This window comes from Nuphar pumila, chromosome 13 (assembly GCF_984573655.1).
Source record: "Nuphar pumila chromosome 13, dmNupPumi1.hap1.1, whole genome shotgun sequence".
Lineage (NCBI taxonomy): Eukaryota > Viridiplantae > Streptophyta > Magnoliopsida > Nymphaeales > Nymphaeaceae > Nuphar > Nuphar pumila.
The window spans coordinates 33,134,494-33,152,608 of NC_143261.1; the positions used below are offsets into that span (position 1 = coordinate 33,134,494).

Genomic DNA, 18,115 nt, shown 5'->3' on the forward strand with positions numbered 1-18,115 from the left:
ATGTTTTAAAATTCTCAAATTTCAAGGTCTCAAGTTTTCAAAAAGATCGATTTTCTCAGATTTCTCATTTTCTTGAGAATTTAGTTTCCTGAGAATCCATTTTTCATTTCAAAAGTCATTTTCCAATGAATTTGTTAGATTTTCTTAGAATTCTCAAATCCATTTCCTCAAAAAAAGCAATCTAAATCTCAAAATTAATTTTCCAAAGTACAAGTTTTCCTGAGTATTCATTTTTCAATGCAAATTTCTGATTTCCAATGAAATTCAATGATTTTCCCAGGAATTCAATTTTCAAGTACTTTTTCAATCAATTTTCAAGCATATTTCAAATTTCCAAAGCAAACATCATATTTTCTCAAACTTGCATTTTTTCAAAATTTCATAGCACAAGCCTGATTCTTTGTGCATTCTAGGAAAAATAGAGCATAATTTAGATATTTGAGTCAAGTTAAAGCACGCAATTGATCCTTGGTTTAATTACCCCTGGTAAAGGCGCCAGGAACGGTTGAACCTCATACCGACAGGCGGATCCCATTCCACGGAATTTTCCCGCAAATTTTCAAAACGGAGGCGAGTAATTTTCAAAACCATTTTCAAAAGTTTGGTCGAGTTTGACTCGCGAAATTCCTTTCTTTCTCGCAAGGGAGGGGAAAAATTTTGCGATGATAATAGGTTACTGGGTCTATACTGTGTCTGGGAGGGCTGATGGGATGGGGAAATAGACTGGTTTCGCCAACCTGGGTTATATGATGGTGTAAATGAATCATGCATGGGTCTAGCGAAACCTTGGGCAACATTCACCTGCTCCTGAACGAATTTAGGATATAATGGCGCTGCCGGACAATCTGCAACACAGTGTGCAGGGCTAGCACATAGTTCGCACACTCTTTCTACTGGACTTCTCGAAGAATTGGCTAGGAATTGATCTAACTTCCTAGTCAACTGGTCAACCTTGGTACGCAATTCTAACTCAGACCCAACTTCGGAAATCCCTATTTTCCTAGGACCACTATACACAGGTGTAGTCCTATCGAGCCATGAAGACAAGGTATGATGCATCGTATTTTCACTCAAGGTCTCAAATAAAGACCACGCCTCGTCCTCACTCTTGAGCATAAAAGTGCCCCCACAAGACGAATCAACCATTTGACGATGCTTCTCAGTAAGCCCGTCATAAAAATACTGCACCAACTGCCAACGAGGCACCTGGTGATGGGGACACTTGCGGAGAAGATCTTTCAATCTCTCCCAAGACTCGTGAAATTGTTCTCCCTCAATTTGAGAAAAACTGGTTATAGCTTTACGAAACTGATTCATTTTACCAATTGGGAAGTACTTTTTGAGAAATTCGCGTTGCATTCCTTCCCAAGTAGTAATACGAATCGTCTCAAGAGATTTTAGCCAGTGCTTGGCTTTATTTTTGAGAGAGAACGGAAACAAAGTCAACCTCATAGCGTCGTCTCCAAAGTTATTGATTCGCACAGTCGAGAAAATCTCAAGGAATTTGTCGAGATGACGATATGGGTCCTTATTGCTAAGGCCATAAAACGAAGGTAGCATTTGAATCACACTGGCCTTAATCTCAAAATGGCTCGCTCTTACATCAGGTCTCGTGATGCAGGTGGTGAGAGTATACGTATTTGGCATGAAGTACTCCCTCAAAGGACGGATCAATTGATGATCGTCAGCCATTGCGTACACCTTGGAGTAGACCGGTGTAGCACACGTCCTAACTTTGGGTTTTCTACCTAACTAACGCACTAAGCGGCCAAACCACGCAAACCATAAAGCGAGTGAACTAAAAACAACAAAAACTAAACAAACACCACGCAGTTACACATAACAGAGATTATGCAAAGAAATATGAAATCTATATGTACGGTACCAATCGTACACAGTCACCTCTAAGGGGATCCTAGTAGGTGGGCTGTGCAGAAAAGTAAGCTCGTCTCTAAGATATGCACATACGTGGTTCTAAACCTAAATGCAACACAAACACTAGGCAATAAAGTGAATACTAATATTACGCCGTTCCCCGGCAACGACGCTAAAAATTTGATGTCTTCTTTTAAATCGTTGTAATTTTGAAAAGATTTTTATATGTAAAACATGTGAAAACCAGACATCAAATAATAAAAACCGGTTCTCACTAGTGGATGAGACCGGGTCAAACTCAGGGAACGGAAATATATCGTATTCAAGTACACAAATCTAAACTAATCTTTATTGCCGAATTATTAAAATGTAAAATGTTCAAGAAATGTAAAATCAACTAACTATTACAACGAATGAATACCCTTTGCAGAGGGCGTAAAGTGCAATATTTACAAACCCAATTAAATTCCTAATTCTAAACTGAGAAGTAAAAATCTTCTACTCGTGCACTTCGTGTCACATAATCACTTCCGCTCCACTCCTGTGCAATCCTACACAAATAAAACGAACACAAGCAATACAAGATACTAACAGGTATGCTATGCACAATGTAAATCTAAAAATTGAATTAAGATCTAGAATATGATAAAACTCTCTAAAGAACTTCTACTATAGGTAAACAACTAACTAAACAACTAATATACTTAAATCTATAAAGCTAATGCAATGACAACCTAATGAACTTAAGAATGTTAAATGCTATGCACAATGCTACAACTGGAATAGAAATGTGATACTCGGATATGCAAGAAACAGGGACATCAATGCTATTATAAGAATTGAAAGATTACTGTTAACTAAAATGAAAAATCGTAATCTAATATATCAACTGATGTAATACAAGTACTAACATGAATGAAATCAGAATGAAAAAAAAATAAGAACAACTGAATGAAAAAGAAAAAAAAATTAAAGGAATGTATAACAGAAAATACAGAAAAAATGAATCACAATATCAAAACATATCCAGATGAAAAACAATATGCTAAATCAAAACGATGCAAGAAATTGAAAATGAAAAAAATGAGGAAGATGCAAACAGAAAAAATGAAATTCAGATAATGAAAAAAAATACACATTCATGGAATGAATTACAGGAATTTAACAAAGGAACAAATTTTTTTTATTAATTCCAAATCAGAGGATCGGTTGAATACAACACAGAAATTTATGCGATGAAAAAAAATTAGACTAAAAAAACATAGGAACAATTGAACAGAAATAAGAAGTAGATGAAGAATCGAAGATCGGATGATGAAAAAAAAAATTCAGAAACAGCAATGATCAAGTTTTTTTTTCGTTTTTTTTTTCTTTTCTTTTTTTTTTTTCGTTTTTCTTTACACAGCAACACAACCTGAACTTATTAAGTGAACCAGAAGAAGATAAAAATTGGAAGAAGAAGAAACAAAGAAGAAGAAGAAGAAGAAGATCAGAAAAATGAGAAATCGGAAGAAGAAGAAGAAGAAGAAGAGAATGATGACAATCGGAAGAAGAAGAAGAGGAGGAAGATTTGAAGAATAAAAAGAAGAAGAAGAAGAATCAGAAGAATCAGAAGAAGAAGAAGAAGAAGAAGAAGAAGAAAACTTACCGTGAACAGAGGTAGATTGGAAGAGAGGTTGGCGGTCATCCACCGTGTGCCATTCGCCGGACTGAAGATCCACCACCACCACCGGCTGAGGAAGATGAGAAAAATAGAGAGAAGAGGAAGAAAAAGGTAAGAAAGGGGCTGGTGTTGGTGGAGGAGGGTGAGAAAAGAGGGAAAGAGGGGGAAGAGGGCAAGGTTCAGGCGTACAGGGGAGACGCCGGTTGTTTTCTTGTTTTTGGGTTTTTAACAGCAAACAAACCGGTTCACCGGTTTGTTGCTGTTTGTTTTTTTAGTTTTGAAAGAACTGCAAACCGGTTAAACCGGTTTGTGATTATTTTTTTCAGTTTTAAAAAAAACCAAACCAGTTTGTTATTATAATTTTTTTTTTCAGTTTTCAAAAATCACAAATAGTGTAATGGTTTGATTTTTTTTTTCAAAAATCTAAAATAAACTACTTAAAAGATTTTATTTGCTAAAAAAAACTCAAAACCTCATTTGATTATTTTTCTGAAAACTATAACTATATATTTAATATTTTTTTTTCTTCTTTTCTATAAAGAAAACCAAAATTATTTTATCAACTAAATTGAAAAATAAAGCTACTTTTTCAAGCATTTTCTAATTTTAATTCATTTTAGCTCAATTATTCAAAACCAGCATAAAATTGGGTTTTTAATCATTTTTTTTTTAAATCATGCATATTTTTGATATAAAATAACCCTAAAATATATGCATGATCAATTCTAAATCTAGAATTGGATTTAAAAGGTTTGAATGGGACTTTTGAAGATGGATCTTAGTTTTTAAAACCCAAATTGAATTTAAAACTTAGAAAAAATTGAATTTTTGAGATTCAAAATCAATCTCAAAACTTTGATTTTGAATTTTGAGAATTAAGACTCAATCTTGGGGTAGAGCTTTGAAGATAAAGAATAATTTTGAATTTGAAATCAGAAGATGAATCAGAGATTTCAAAGTTAAATTGAACTTTGAAATTGAATTTGAGATATTGAATTAAATTTGAATTTGAATTTGCATCTTGGAAATGAATTTAAAATTCCAAAGTTGAATTTAAACTTTGAAATTTGATTTAAATTTGAAATGGAACTTTGGATATAAAATGAATTTTGAATTTTCAAAGTCAAATTGTACTTTGAAATTGAATTTTGAATCTTGAGATGAGATAGAATTTGATGAATTGAAATAGAATTTGAAGAAAGACATTCAAGATCACTTGGAATTTGAAAAAGAATTTTGAAAATATGATGTAATTCTATCCTAAATGATGAATGAATTTAAAGAATTTGAAATTAGATTTGAAAAAGCACATTTCATTCTTTAAATGAATTGAAATGAGATTGAAGATATAATACATCCTTGACTATGGTCATTGAATGCATTATATAATAATCATATTTGAATTCAGGTGAAGAATAAAACATATTTTTGTGCTTTTATAGAGTTTAAAATGAAATTAACTCTCAATATATCCTGACTATGGCCATTGATATATATTTTGAGTTAATTTTAAGTTAAACTCTGATAAAAGAAGAAAATATTTAAAAATATGATGATTTTTAGAAAGAGATCCAGTGTGGATCCAATGTTATTCCATAAAAGATGAAAATCCTAAGTTTTGTTCACATCCTGACTATGGCCATTGATGCAAATCATCAACTTAGGATTTAATCATCTCCTATTGGAACGGTGCTCGTTCCATTCGTGTTCCCACTTGCGAATTTTTGAAAGCAAAAGAAGAAAATGATGTGAAAGCAAGCAATTCATGATATTTATAATGCTCATTCATTCTAATCTATGCTTTAAAAAAGATAAAATTCTCTTTAATATCTAACTATTACGACCCTGAAATTGAAATTGAAATGATAAAATCCTAATCTAAGAGGGAAATCAACATTTTCTAGAGATTCCTGCAAGACAGAGTTAGTATGAAAATAGAAGAGAATTGCACATATCACATCGATTTAAAAGATGTAGATGGTGAGATGCTCATATGCCATGATATTTAGGATCTAAGGTGTAGAAAGATGAAAAGTGATATATACCTATGTACATACATATATATACATGCATATATATGTATATATATATCTATATTTGTATATGTATATATATATATGGCATATAGGTGGAATTGTGCCTGCATAACAGTGCATAACAGTGCATTTTGCTGATATGAAGGGTGTTGTGTGTGAAGTTGTTGTGCAGCAGTGATAGATGACAGGTGACATATAAAAGAATGAAGTGGCTGGATATTATGTGATGGTTGTGAGGGGTATTGATGAGTATTGCTGTGATAATGACGGATGAAGCATATCAGCAGTGTTCTGATATGGTGAAAGCATGTGGATGATGTGGCATATGCATTTGTGAATGTACAGGTGCTATTGGTAGTGCACAGAGATTGAGAGTGAATATGGTGACATATGCTGCCCAGCAGATGATACCAAGGTGAAAAAAATGTGAATGTGAGATGGGCATAATGTGTAACATCCATTGATATGCTATGAAATTTCAAGTAACATGTTCTGACATAACAAGTATATTCATTAACACACTAACGCCATGCTTTACCTTGATATGCAGGTATTAACAGAGACATTATTCAGAGAGTGAGTTTAAAACAATACCTGAAACAGATATGTGGGTTGCCCCCAATCGTAACAACTTGATTGCCAACTTAATTCTTGAAGGTGACTTTACAGCAACTAAAAGAGGGGGGGGGGGGGGGGGTTATGATCTACAACAGCTGCTGGGCTGCTATGCTCACGTATACACAGGTGTTAGCAAGGGGGTGTTGAACAGTGCTAGTGGGGAAGGAAGCCATGGTGTTAACTGCTGTGAAAGAACAGGTTGTGACAGAGGAAAGTGCTATTGCTACCTGGTCAACAACCACTTCAACAAGCTCCAGTTCGTGGACATGCCACTGTCTTGCATTGTCTGAAAAGAGCATCAAAACCATTAAAGCATAGCGTCTTGTGGAAAAATCAGGCCAGTCATTTATTTGAAAATTTGATAGATGTAAAAGTGACACACGCACTGCCGCAACCTACTCTGGCATGTATCTCCCTGTAAGTGGTCTGACCCTAGCCAATGGACACATTGGTGAAATTTTCACAGCATGATTACATCTGAAGATTTGATTCACAACTGGATGTTGAATGTGCACAACTGATCCAACTGTATTCTGATAACGAAGGGCATGAGAATGTTGAAGGTCTAAACCTGTTCGTGAAGGCATCCATAGAACACACTCTTCCAATGCCAAAGTTCTACCAAGTTCACCAAGAGTGGTCTTCAATATAGTATCTCTATCAAGAGTACTTCTAATTTTATGAGTAAGCATTCTCACATGTCGACCTGTTTCTTCTTGAGTACGTATCAAGCCCATTTCTCTATAAAGCTCTGCAGCCTTGTTCTTCAAAAATAATACTCGTGTTTTCACACTTAACAAATCAGGGATAATGTGAAGAAGCATCAATGCTGTTGCACATGACACAATAGCAGTAAGAGCTTTAGCAATTGTCATTACAATTGCCACTATTTTGAGTGCATGGTAAATGTCCACAGATTTATGAGGCGAGTTTCCCCAGGAGTGCCCTTGGATAATTATTTCTCTAACTAACCCAATGAACTGGACCATGAACTTTCCTTTTGTCAAGAGTGTTCTTATAATGGGAGATCATTGAAAACACTCAGAAATCGATTAACAAAACTTAGAAATTGATTATCAACATAATATTCAGAAATCGATTACAGTTGACGAGAGATCAACTTTGAAATCAAAACTGGTCGGAAAATGGTAATCACTGATTTAAAATTCAATAGACTACAACATTCACCTCGGATTCAAATATCTGATCGAATCAGTATTTATCGAAAAAGTAAACAACAGGTCGGAGTCCATCGGAATTTCAAACAGCAGGCATCCTCTACCCGAAAACAGTAACAACTTCAGAGGTTTTCACTATTCAGATTATTGATCGGAAACAACAGATCAATTTCAAACAGTTATAAACAACAACAACATCGATTGAAATTTCAAACAGTAGCCAGATTTCAGATAATCGATTGTCGGAAAACAGTAAGGGCATCAATCATACTCAGATTTCTGCAACTTTATTTTACTGATCGCTCAGAATTTCTGGCGATCAATCAGGCCCAAACAACAAGCATTGATCAAACTCGAATTTCAGACAACAAGCATCAATCAAAGTTTCTTTTGGGAAACAATAATCACCCAAAAGAAAAAAAAAAGAGAATCGATCCAAATGATCGATCAATTTTCCATGAAAAATGCTAAAATCGGGTGAATGTAAAAAAAAAAAATTAGATATGATGATCTAAAACTGAATGATGCTGAAATAACAGAAAACGCTTACTGGATTTCAACTCAGAGCCAGCCGGAAAACATGTTTCACGGCTGATATCTCATCGTGCGCACATTGCGATGCCGAATGAAAGAGAAAAAAAAAGAATGAAAAGAAAAAGAATGACAAATAAACAGAAAGCAAAAGCTAACATGCAAAATGAATCGATGAAGCATTTAGATAGTAATGAATCCGTCGTAAATGGGCCTTCATGATATAAAGAAATCACGGGAATTCAAAAACAAATTGCAAAGAAAAAGGAAAGAAAAGAAAAAAAAAGAAAAAAAAAGTATTGGAATGTAACCATTCCTGATGATCTTGCAAAACGTAGGTCGATGTTACTAGATGCAAATCGACACTACCAACGATGCTTAGGATAAACAATGAAATATGAAAGAAAAATGAAGATAAGTGATGCTAATTTGAAACAAAGAGGTATAAATTTTATAGAAAATGTAAAAAAAGAAAAAGAAAGGAAATGGTTACTTACCGTAAATGAAGTTGGCTCTGTTGTAGGGAGGGCTTCCTTCAACCAATCGAGAAGAAAACCAGAGGAAGGGAAAAGAAGAAAAAAAAAAAAGAAGAAGGGGAGAAAATAGAAGAAGAGGATGCTAGGGTGAATTGTGGATGAGAAATCGGGGAGGCCTCGACTTCTGTTTTATAACAGAAGGTCGTTAGGCCTTCTTTAAAATTGATCCCTTCTAGTTTTGAGATTTTCAAAATAGTGGCTGTTTTCAAAAGGGTTTTCTCAAAAGAGGGTTTTAACTAAAAGAAATTTTAAAAAAGGGGTTTCTAAATTAATTTTTTTGTATTTTTCTTTTCTATTTTGATTTTTTTTTGCTCTTTTTCTTTGCATTTCCTATTTTTTTTGGTGTTTTTTTTTTGGAAAAAATTCTAAAACTAAGGGATTTTCAAACTAAATTTACAAATATTTACAAAAGAAGGGTTTTCTGAGAAATTGAGGTTATTTTTGGAAAAATTTCTTCAGAAAACGGGTTTGGATCCAGGTTTTGAGAAAATATTCAATTTTTGAACCTCGAATCAAGAAATACAATGCGGTGGATTCAAACGGATACCGAATGAACTGTTTGAGCCTTTCAAAAATTATTTTGGTAATTTTGAGAATTTGGTTTAAAAATTGGATGACGAAACTCAAATTTGGATTCTGTATTGGATCCGGATCCGAAATCAAGTCAGATATATAAAATGAATTTAATTTCAGTAAAAATTGAGAAATAAACTGGAATTTAGATTTAAAACTAACTCAATTACCAAAAAAAATGGGGGCAAAGGGCAAAAAGGGAATATTTACAAAATTTTAAAAAATTTGGGGTGTCCACAGATGCCCCTCTTTGCTACTAAGCCGGTTGAAAGCCGATCTTAGTGGCAAAGAAAACACTCCAAATTTTGAAAAAAAATGCCCTAGTCAGCAGATCCGAACTGGGTGTGGAAGAATTATTTTGAAAAGACATGAATTTTCAGGCTTAATACCTTATCCTGAATGGTTTTGGGGAGACAAAATCCTTGAAAATGATATGACTGAATAATAGAAATGAGGAAATCGTGATGGGACTTTAGATGAAAATCCCAAAATGGTGGAAAATAAGGATTTTGATCAAGTCTCATGGGTGAGACAAGATCAGCCTTTTGGAATGACTCAGGTTTAGCCCTTAACCTGGATGGGACGAAGATATATCAAGATGAATTGAATGAGGAAAGGAATACATGAGGACCTCGATGTGATATTTTTTGAAAAACACCTCGTGAGATGAAGCTCAAGTAGAATCCTATCCTGGATGGATATACAAAGCATAAATTCTTCGATGGGAAGGACCATGATGGGACTTGGAAGGAAACACCTCATCAAAACGAGGAACCTTGTTGGAACAAGACTCAGATTTAACCCAAACCTGAAAAAGGAAGATACCTCGAGGGGCGAGGTTCAGGCTTAACCCTTAACCTGAAGGGGACGACCAAATGGAATCCTCGAACGAAGAAACCATGATGGGACCTTTCGGAGTTTAGACGAACAAATTCGAAAAGGGTTTGCGAAATGAGGAAAATGGGGTTCCCTAAAGCCTGGAAAATGGATGATCTTAGGTGTCTCATTGCTGAGACTGAATCAGCTTTTGAAATTGATGACCTCTCGTAGAAAGTACAGGTTTGACCCTTAACCTGAGTGGGTACGACCATACGGAATCCTCGGATGAAAAAACTGTGATGGGACAGGAAGAGATACCTTTCCTGAATGAGGAAACTCTTCTTTGGAATGTGAGGGATGAAAAATAAGGAGATGTGAGGCAATTCTTTCGACAATATGAAAGATGAATAAGGTAACAAGAGACAAATCTTTAGATGGTGTGAAAAATGAATAAGGCGATCCTTTTAACAGGAGCAAGGCGATTTTTTAACAAAGCAAAATATGAGTAAGGCGACCCTTTAGCAAGAAGAAGGAGAATCTCTCGACAAGGCGAAAGATGAAGATGTCAATCCTTTTGACAGGAGAAGGCAAATCTTTCGATCAAAGCAAAAGCCGAGGAGGACAATCCTTTTAGAAAGAAGAAGGTGAATCTCTTGACAAGGCGAAAGAGGAGTAAGGCGATCCTTTTAGCAAGGAGAAGGTGAATCTCTCGACAAAGCGAAAGATGAAGAGGGCGATCCTTTTAGTTAGGAGAAGGCAAATCTTTCGATCAAAGCGAAAGATGAAGAGGGCGATCCTTTTAAAAAGGAGAAGGCAAATCTCTCGTCAATGCGAAAGATGAAGAGGGCGATCCTTTTAAAGAGGAGAAGGTAAATCTCTCGACAAAGCGAAAGATGAAGAGGGCGATCCTTTTAAAAAGGAGAAGGTGAATCTCTCGACAAAGCGAAAGATGAGGAGGGAAATCCTTTTAGCAAGGAGAAGGCGAATCTTTCGATCAAAGCAAAAGATGAGGAAGGCAATCCTTTTAAAAAGAAGAAGGCAAATCTTTCAATCAAAGCGAAAGATGAATAAGGCAATCCTTTTAGCAAGGAGAAGGTGAATCCTTCGATTAAAGCGAAAGATAAGGAGGGCAATCCTTTTAGCAAGGAGAAGGCAAATCTCTCGACAAAGCGAAAGATAAAGAGGGTGATCCTTTCAGCAAGGAGAAGGTGAATCTCTCGACAAAGCGAAAGATGAAGAGGGCAATCCTTTTAGAAAGGAGAAGGCAAATCTTTTGATCAAAGCAAAAGATGAATAAGGCAATCCTTTTAGCAAGGAGAAGGTGAATCTTTCGATCAAAGGGAAAGATGAATAAGACATTCCTTTTAGCAAGGAGAAGGCAAATCTTTCGATCAAAGCGAAAGATGAATAAGGCAATCCTTTTAGCAAGGAGAAGGCGAATCTTTCGATCAAAGCGAAAGATGAATAAGGCAATCCTTTTGACAGGAGGAGGCAAATCTTTCGATCAAAGCGAAAGATAGAAAATGCGACACCAAGATGTATCAAAACGGACATCAAGTTCTTATTTCTTATCAGGAAAGCTGGAAAATATTGCCAAAATGATAAAAAATATAGTTGTTTCAAGGTAATTGAAGGTAAGCACTTTTGTTTGAAAGATATTCCCTCTTCTACCTAGAGTATTATCTCCAACTGGGTTAACTCTATAAAATCCAGAATCAAGGTGAAATTATTGTTGTTGGGTTTCTTCAAGAAAGCTATCAATTTCCTTGATATGAAAAGAGAGGAAATATTCTTAGCTTCATAAAAGCAATCGAGTGAAAGGATATTGATAAAATAATTTCACATAGATAAAGAAGATTCTTGGCAGTTTGATATCCTTGGGCTTTTCCCATGATGATCTTTTTGCACTCTTTTTTAGTCACTGAGTTTTCTTGGGTTTCAGGGAGAAGCTTATTACATCATCCTTCATTTTGGAGATGTCCTGACTTTTCTCTCTCACTTTTGGGGAAGGGTACGTCACAAACTTCTTCATCTTGGAGATGCTCTGATCTTCTTTTTCTCAGGAATTATACTGATGATATTGGCTCAAAAGGTCTTTAGATGATAACAGAAATCAAATATCTTTTAGGGTTTGTCGTTAGGTTCATCGCGTTCGCCTTCATCTCGACGACGATCTGAACTTTCCCTGAAAGGATCCATCACAAACTCCTTCATCTTGGAGATGATCCAAATCTTCTTTGGCCCCAGGGGTCTAGCTCACATATTCATCTTCATCTTGACGACAATTGAGAGATCCCTTTTGCATATATTTGATTTGCAGCTTAAATGACTAAGGAGATATGGATTGGGTAGATTCTTTTATTGCCCAGGATATTTCCACTGCCTTACTGCCAGAAGAATGGTCTTTAAGAATGTGCCATAGCTATGATCAGTATCAGTTCAATGATGGCTTTTCAACATCATTGAATTTTCCTTCGCCGGTCATATCAAAGATTTTTCTTTATCCTATTGGTTGACCAACAGAAAATCTGAATTTTGAGTCTTTCTTCACAAAAGCTTCACCCTTTTGGAAAGAATACTAAAGGAGATTCGAGGAAATTCTTCATGCAATAAAAGATTGAGATCAACAACTATTTTTTATAGCAATTTGGCAAAAATATTCCTGAAATCCTTGATGACGAAAAATTTGCTTAACATCGAGTTTTGACACGCCAGTGGGATTCTGGAGAAAAATCCAACACAAAGTTGAATTCTGAAGGTAAACACAAATTTAGAGTTTTGAAGGCAAGCTTGGCATAAAACTGGATTTTGAAGGTAAGTCTAACTCAAAAGTTGGTTTTGAAAGAACATCTGAATCAAGACTCGGATTCTACAAGGAAAGCTGGAAAATTCGAGTCAAAACTTGAGCCTTCGAAGGAAAGCTAGGAAGTTTGGTTTCTAAGGAGAGAAAGTTCGGGTCAAAAACCCAAATCTTCAAAGGAAAACTAGACCGATTCAGATTTTTGAAGGAAAGAAAATTCGAGTCGAAACTCAAATATTCAAAGGAAAGCTGGAAGGTTCGAGCCAAGGCTCGAATCTCAAAGGAAAACTGGAAAGTTCAAATTTTTTGAAGGAAAAGAAAACTTGAGTTAAAACTCAAATCTTCGAAGGAAAGCTGAAAAGTTTGAGTCAAGGCTCGAATCTCAAAGGAAAACTGGAAAGTTCATTTATTGAAGGAAAGAAAACTCGAGATAAAACTCAAATTTTCAAAGGAAAGCTAGAAGGTTCGAGTCGGGGCTCGAATCTCAAAGGAAAACTGGAAAGTTCATTTGTTGAAGGAAAGAAAACTCGAGATAAAACTCAAATTTTTAAAGGAAAGCTGGAAAGTTCGAGTCAAGGCTCGAATCTCAAAGGAAAACTGGAAAGTTCAAATTTTTGAAGGAGAAGAAGACTCGAGTTAAAACTCAAATCTTCAAAGGAAAGCTGGAAAATTCGAGTCGGGGCTCGAATCTCAAAGAAAAACTTGAAAGTTCATTTATTGAAGGAAAGAAAACTCGAGATAAAACTCAAATTTTCAAGAGAAAGCTAGAAAGTTCGAGCCGGGCCTCGAATCTCGAGGAAAAAAGTTGGAAGTTCGAGTCGAAACTCGAATCTCAAAGGAGCGTTGATGAGAAGGGATAGAAATTGATGAAAGATTGACAAAAATTAAGAAAAATTGAGAAAAGATTGTAACCTAAAGGCTTGAAATTGAGATTTGAATAACCCGAAGGTCAAAATTGGATTTAGAGCTTTGATTTTTGATGAATGGTTAGTGAAAAGATTGAACCTGAGGGGCTAACTGATCAGTCAGCTAGACACTAGCACGAGTGCTAGATGTACCAGTGCGAGCACTAGATTTTGCGAATATACCAGTACGAGCCCTGAATTTTGCAAATATACCAGTACGAGCCCTGGATTTTTGAAAATGCACCAGTGCAAACTCTGGATTTTCGAAGATACATCAGTACGAGTACTAGTTTTTTTGAAAAAAATGCCACAGTATGAGCACTGGGTTTTGAAATTGCACTAGAACGAGCACTGATTTTTGAAAATGCCCCAGTATAAGCACCAGGTTTTGAAATTGCGCCAGTACGAGCACTAGGTTTTGCAAATATACCAGTACGAGCACTGGATTATGAAAATGCACCCGCACGAGCTCTGGCTTTTCTGACCGAGAGTCGGAAGAGGAGACAGGCATCTTCAAGACATTTGGAAATTGAAGTGAGAATGATTGCCGGGGTTTTCAGGATTATCCCTTATCCTGAAGAGGAAGAAGGAAATAAATTTGACAAAAGTGATAAGAGTTGATGAAGAATAAAATTTATAAAAATTTAATAAAGAAAAGATTGATTAAGATTGACAAAGCATCAATAAAATTGCTAAAAATTGATAAAGAATCAATAAAATTGATAAAAATTGATAAAGAATCAATAAAATTGACAAAGAATAAAAATTGATAAAGACTGACGAAAGTCTGGTGAAAATTTGGTAAAAATTGGTGGAAAATTTGATGATAAAAGACTTCAGGATTGTCCCTTATTCTGAAGAAAGAAGGAGAAATGCCTCGATGAACGAGGTTCAGGTTTATCTTAACCTGGAAGGAAAATAGAAGATACTTTGAAGGTCGAGGTTCAGGTTTTATCCCTTAACTTGAAAGAGAGAAAGAATAAAATTTATAAAAGTGGGAAAAAAACTTAAGAAATTTATTTGAAAATTTGTTTTTGAAAAGAATTCTCACAGGTAGCCTTGTTGCTCCTGTGAGGGGTTTCAGGATTATCCCTTATCCTGAATGGGAACACCTCGAAGGACGAGGGTCAGATTTATCCCTTAACCTGAAAGGGTAGAAGAAAATACCTCGAAGGCCGAGGTTCAGGTTTATCCCTTATCCTGAAAGAAAAAATGAATAAAGGAATACCTCATGGGAAAGAGGCATCAGGTTTATCCCTTAACCTGAAAGGGTAAATGAATAAAGGAATACCTCATTGAAAAGAGGCATCACGTTTATCCCTTATCCTGAAAAGAGAAAAAGATAAAGAAAAGAAATACCTCATTGAAAAGAGGCATCAGGTTTATCCCTTAACCTGAAAGGGTAGAAGAATAGAATTTAAGGAGAAATGAGGAGAAATTGATATAAATTTAAAAAATCAATAAAGATTGATGAAACTTATGTTGCAAAAGAATTCTCATAGGTAGCATTATTGCTCCTATGAGGGGTCTCAGGATTATCCCTTATCCTAAATGGGAACACCTCGAAGAACGAGGGTCGGGTTTATCCCTTAACCTGAGGGGAAAAAAGAGTAAAATTTATAAAAGTGGAGAAAGATTGAATAAATTTATGAAAATTTTGTTTTTGAAAAGAATTCTCACAGGTAGCCTTGTTGCTTCTATGAGGGGTTTCAGGATTATCCCTTATCCTGAATGGGAAAAAGAATAGAATTTAAAGAGAATTAATGAAGAAAAATTTGATATAAATTTAGAAAATCAATAAAGATTGATGAAACTTGTGTTTGCAAAAGAATTCTCATAGGTAGCATTATTACTCCTATGAGGGGTCTCAAGATTTTTCTTATCCTGAACGGGAACACCTCGAAGAACGAGGGTCAGGTTTATCCCTTAACCTGAGGGGGAATAAAAGAAGAAAAATAATACCTCATGGGAAGGAGGCATCAAGTTTATCCTTTAACCTGAAAGGGTAAAAAGTTGATAAAATTTAATAAAATTGAGGAAAAATTGATAAAACTTGATAAAATTTGATAAAATTGATGTAAACTTGATAAAAATATAAATAAACTGAATGACATTAATAAAAATAACAAGATTAACTGAAAATTTATAAGATTTGAGAAAAACGAGTTTGTCTGATCCTGCCTGCATATGGGATCTTTAAAGTGAGAGCGGAATGTTTATTTGAAAAGACAGGTGAAAAATCATTTTTGGAAAGGAAATCAACCACAAGGCGAAATTGGGAGAATGATTAACGTGGAAGATGATCTTCGAAGAAGAATCAACACGAGGGTCGATTTTTGAAGGCAAATGGTTTGAATCTATTTTGAAAAAGAAGATCAACACGAGGGTTGATTTTTTTGAAGATAATGGTTCAAAATAAGATCAACACCAGGGTTGATTTTTGAAGATAATGGTTCGAAATAAGATCAACACAAGGGTTGATTTTTTAAAGATGATGATTCGAAACCAGTTTTGGAAAAGAAAATCATCATAAGGGTTGATTTTTTGAAGATGATGACTCGAAACCCATTTTGGAAAAGAAAATCAACACAAGGGTTGATTTTTTGAAGATAATGGTTCAAAACTAGTTTTGGCAAAGAAAATCAACACAAGGGTTGATTTTGAAGACAATGGTTCAAAACCAATTTCGAAATAGAAGATCAACACAAGGGTTGATTTTGAATACAATGGTTCGAAGTCAGTTTTGGAAAATAAGTCCAACACAAGGGTTGGTTTTCGAAAAAGATTGGACCAAAATATTGAACCCTTGGTGATTGTAACGAAGACTTTGCAGAAAATTTTCAAAATTTCATGATTTTGAAAAACCCTCATAGGTAATATCATTTCTCTCACGAACGATGTCGGGATCGTCCCTCCTTCTGAGAAGAATGGGGATTTAATGTGGTTTAATAAAAGCCAATGAAGAAGAAGATTTTTGAAATGAAAATATAATTTTTTAAAAACAAATGCCCCTGTGTGGCAGAGCAAGGAAGTATTTGATATCAAAGATATGAAGAAAATTGACATTTCATTGATGAACAAAACTGATAACAAAGACTGAAATATTTACAAGTACTTTGACCAAAAGGTCACAAAAGACTGGGCTGACTGGCCCCTATAAGGTGACTGGCAAAAGGGGAGGAAAGCAGAAAATTCTGGCATGATCAATCTTTTGAGTAGTCTGGGAAAGGCTTGGTCATGATGGCCAACTCATCTTCCTCTTCGTCTTCAACAAGGAGACTCTTGTCAATGCAATCCTGAACAATATTTTTAAAGATGAAGCAGTGATCGGTGTCATGCCCCACTGCTCGATGAAACTTGCAGAACTGATTCATGAACCTTCCCATGACTGTGGGAGGATTCGTGGCCTTTGGGAGTTTCACCAATCCCTTTGTAAGCATGAATTCAAGGGCTTCTTCGAGCGATTGTTTCAAAGGAGTGAACACATGATCATTACTCCAACCTTCACGCTTTATCTTTTATTTTTTAGGAAAGTTAGACTGAGACGGCTTGTCATTCTGCTTGGAAGACTTTTCCCCTTGAGTTGCACTGTGGTTCTGGCCAATTTTGCTGTCATTTTTGTTTCTTCTGCTGCTGTCATGATCATGGCCGGAGGTATCAGCTGTATGAGTGAATGGTGCCTTGTTTTTCTGGTCTTGGATATTCTTGACCAGAGGCATGCCCTCGTAGAGCCCATTTTCTATTCCTGACTCGAGCCATTCGGCTCGCTCAATCAACTTGATAAAGGATTTTGCCGGAGAAGTGGCGATGAGGATCCTCAGAGGCTGAGAGAAATTGTTGAGGATTATCTGCAGTGCGTGCTCCTCTGGAATGTGAACCTTCATCTTGTTACAGGTGCTTCTCTACCTGTGAATGAATTCTCCTACTCTTTCATTCTCATTCTGCTTCAGGTTGTACAAATGGTTGAGAGTGGGCAAGGCCTCAACATTGAACATGAAGCGCTCGATGAATAAGTTCACTATTTTAACAAACTCTCGTAGTTTGATAGGGTTAATGTGGTCCGCATACCACCTGATCATTGTTCCCTCTAGGCTGCGAGGAAAACAAATGAACAGAGCCCTGTTGTCCTTTCTGAAATGGCTGCACTCTACATAAAATATGGCCAAGTGAGCTTTTGGATTACCGGTTCCGTCAAACTTGAGAAATTTACGAGGAAGGTTCTCCAGATTATCATCCCCGTCGAGGCCATCGTAGAAGTCCTCACCTAAATAAGTTTGCTTGCCCTTGCTCTTGGCCTGAATATCTTTGATCGCTCGAGTCATCTCTTTCAATCGCTCGCGCATTGGATCCTCAGTTGGAGTAGGTTTGTTCACAGATTCGGGCTCTTTAGTGATTTTCACGAACTGCCGCGGTGGATTCTGACTGTAGACAAATTGCTCTTCCTCTTCTAACTCTTTCTCTACTGATTCTGATTCCTCAGAAGTGGTGTCAGGTTGGATCTTCTTTCTGACAATCCTGACTTTCTTTTTCACAGCCTTCTTTTTCAGTTTGCTCTTAGGAGCGACCTTCTTCAGACTGGCC

The 18,115-nt window shown here is 35.9% G+C and overlaps 1 pseudogene; it reads right to left on the minus strand.

Moving 5' to 3' along the window:
- Positions 1-6,278: 6,278 nt before the first annotated feature.
- Positions 6,279-18,115, minus strand: part of LOC149818250 (ethylene receptor pseudogene) — a 146,661-nt pseudogene continuing 134,824 nt past the window's right edge.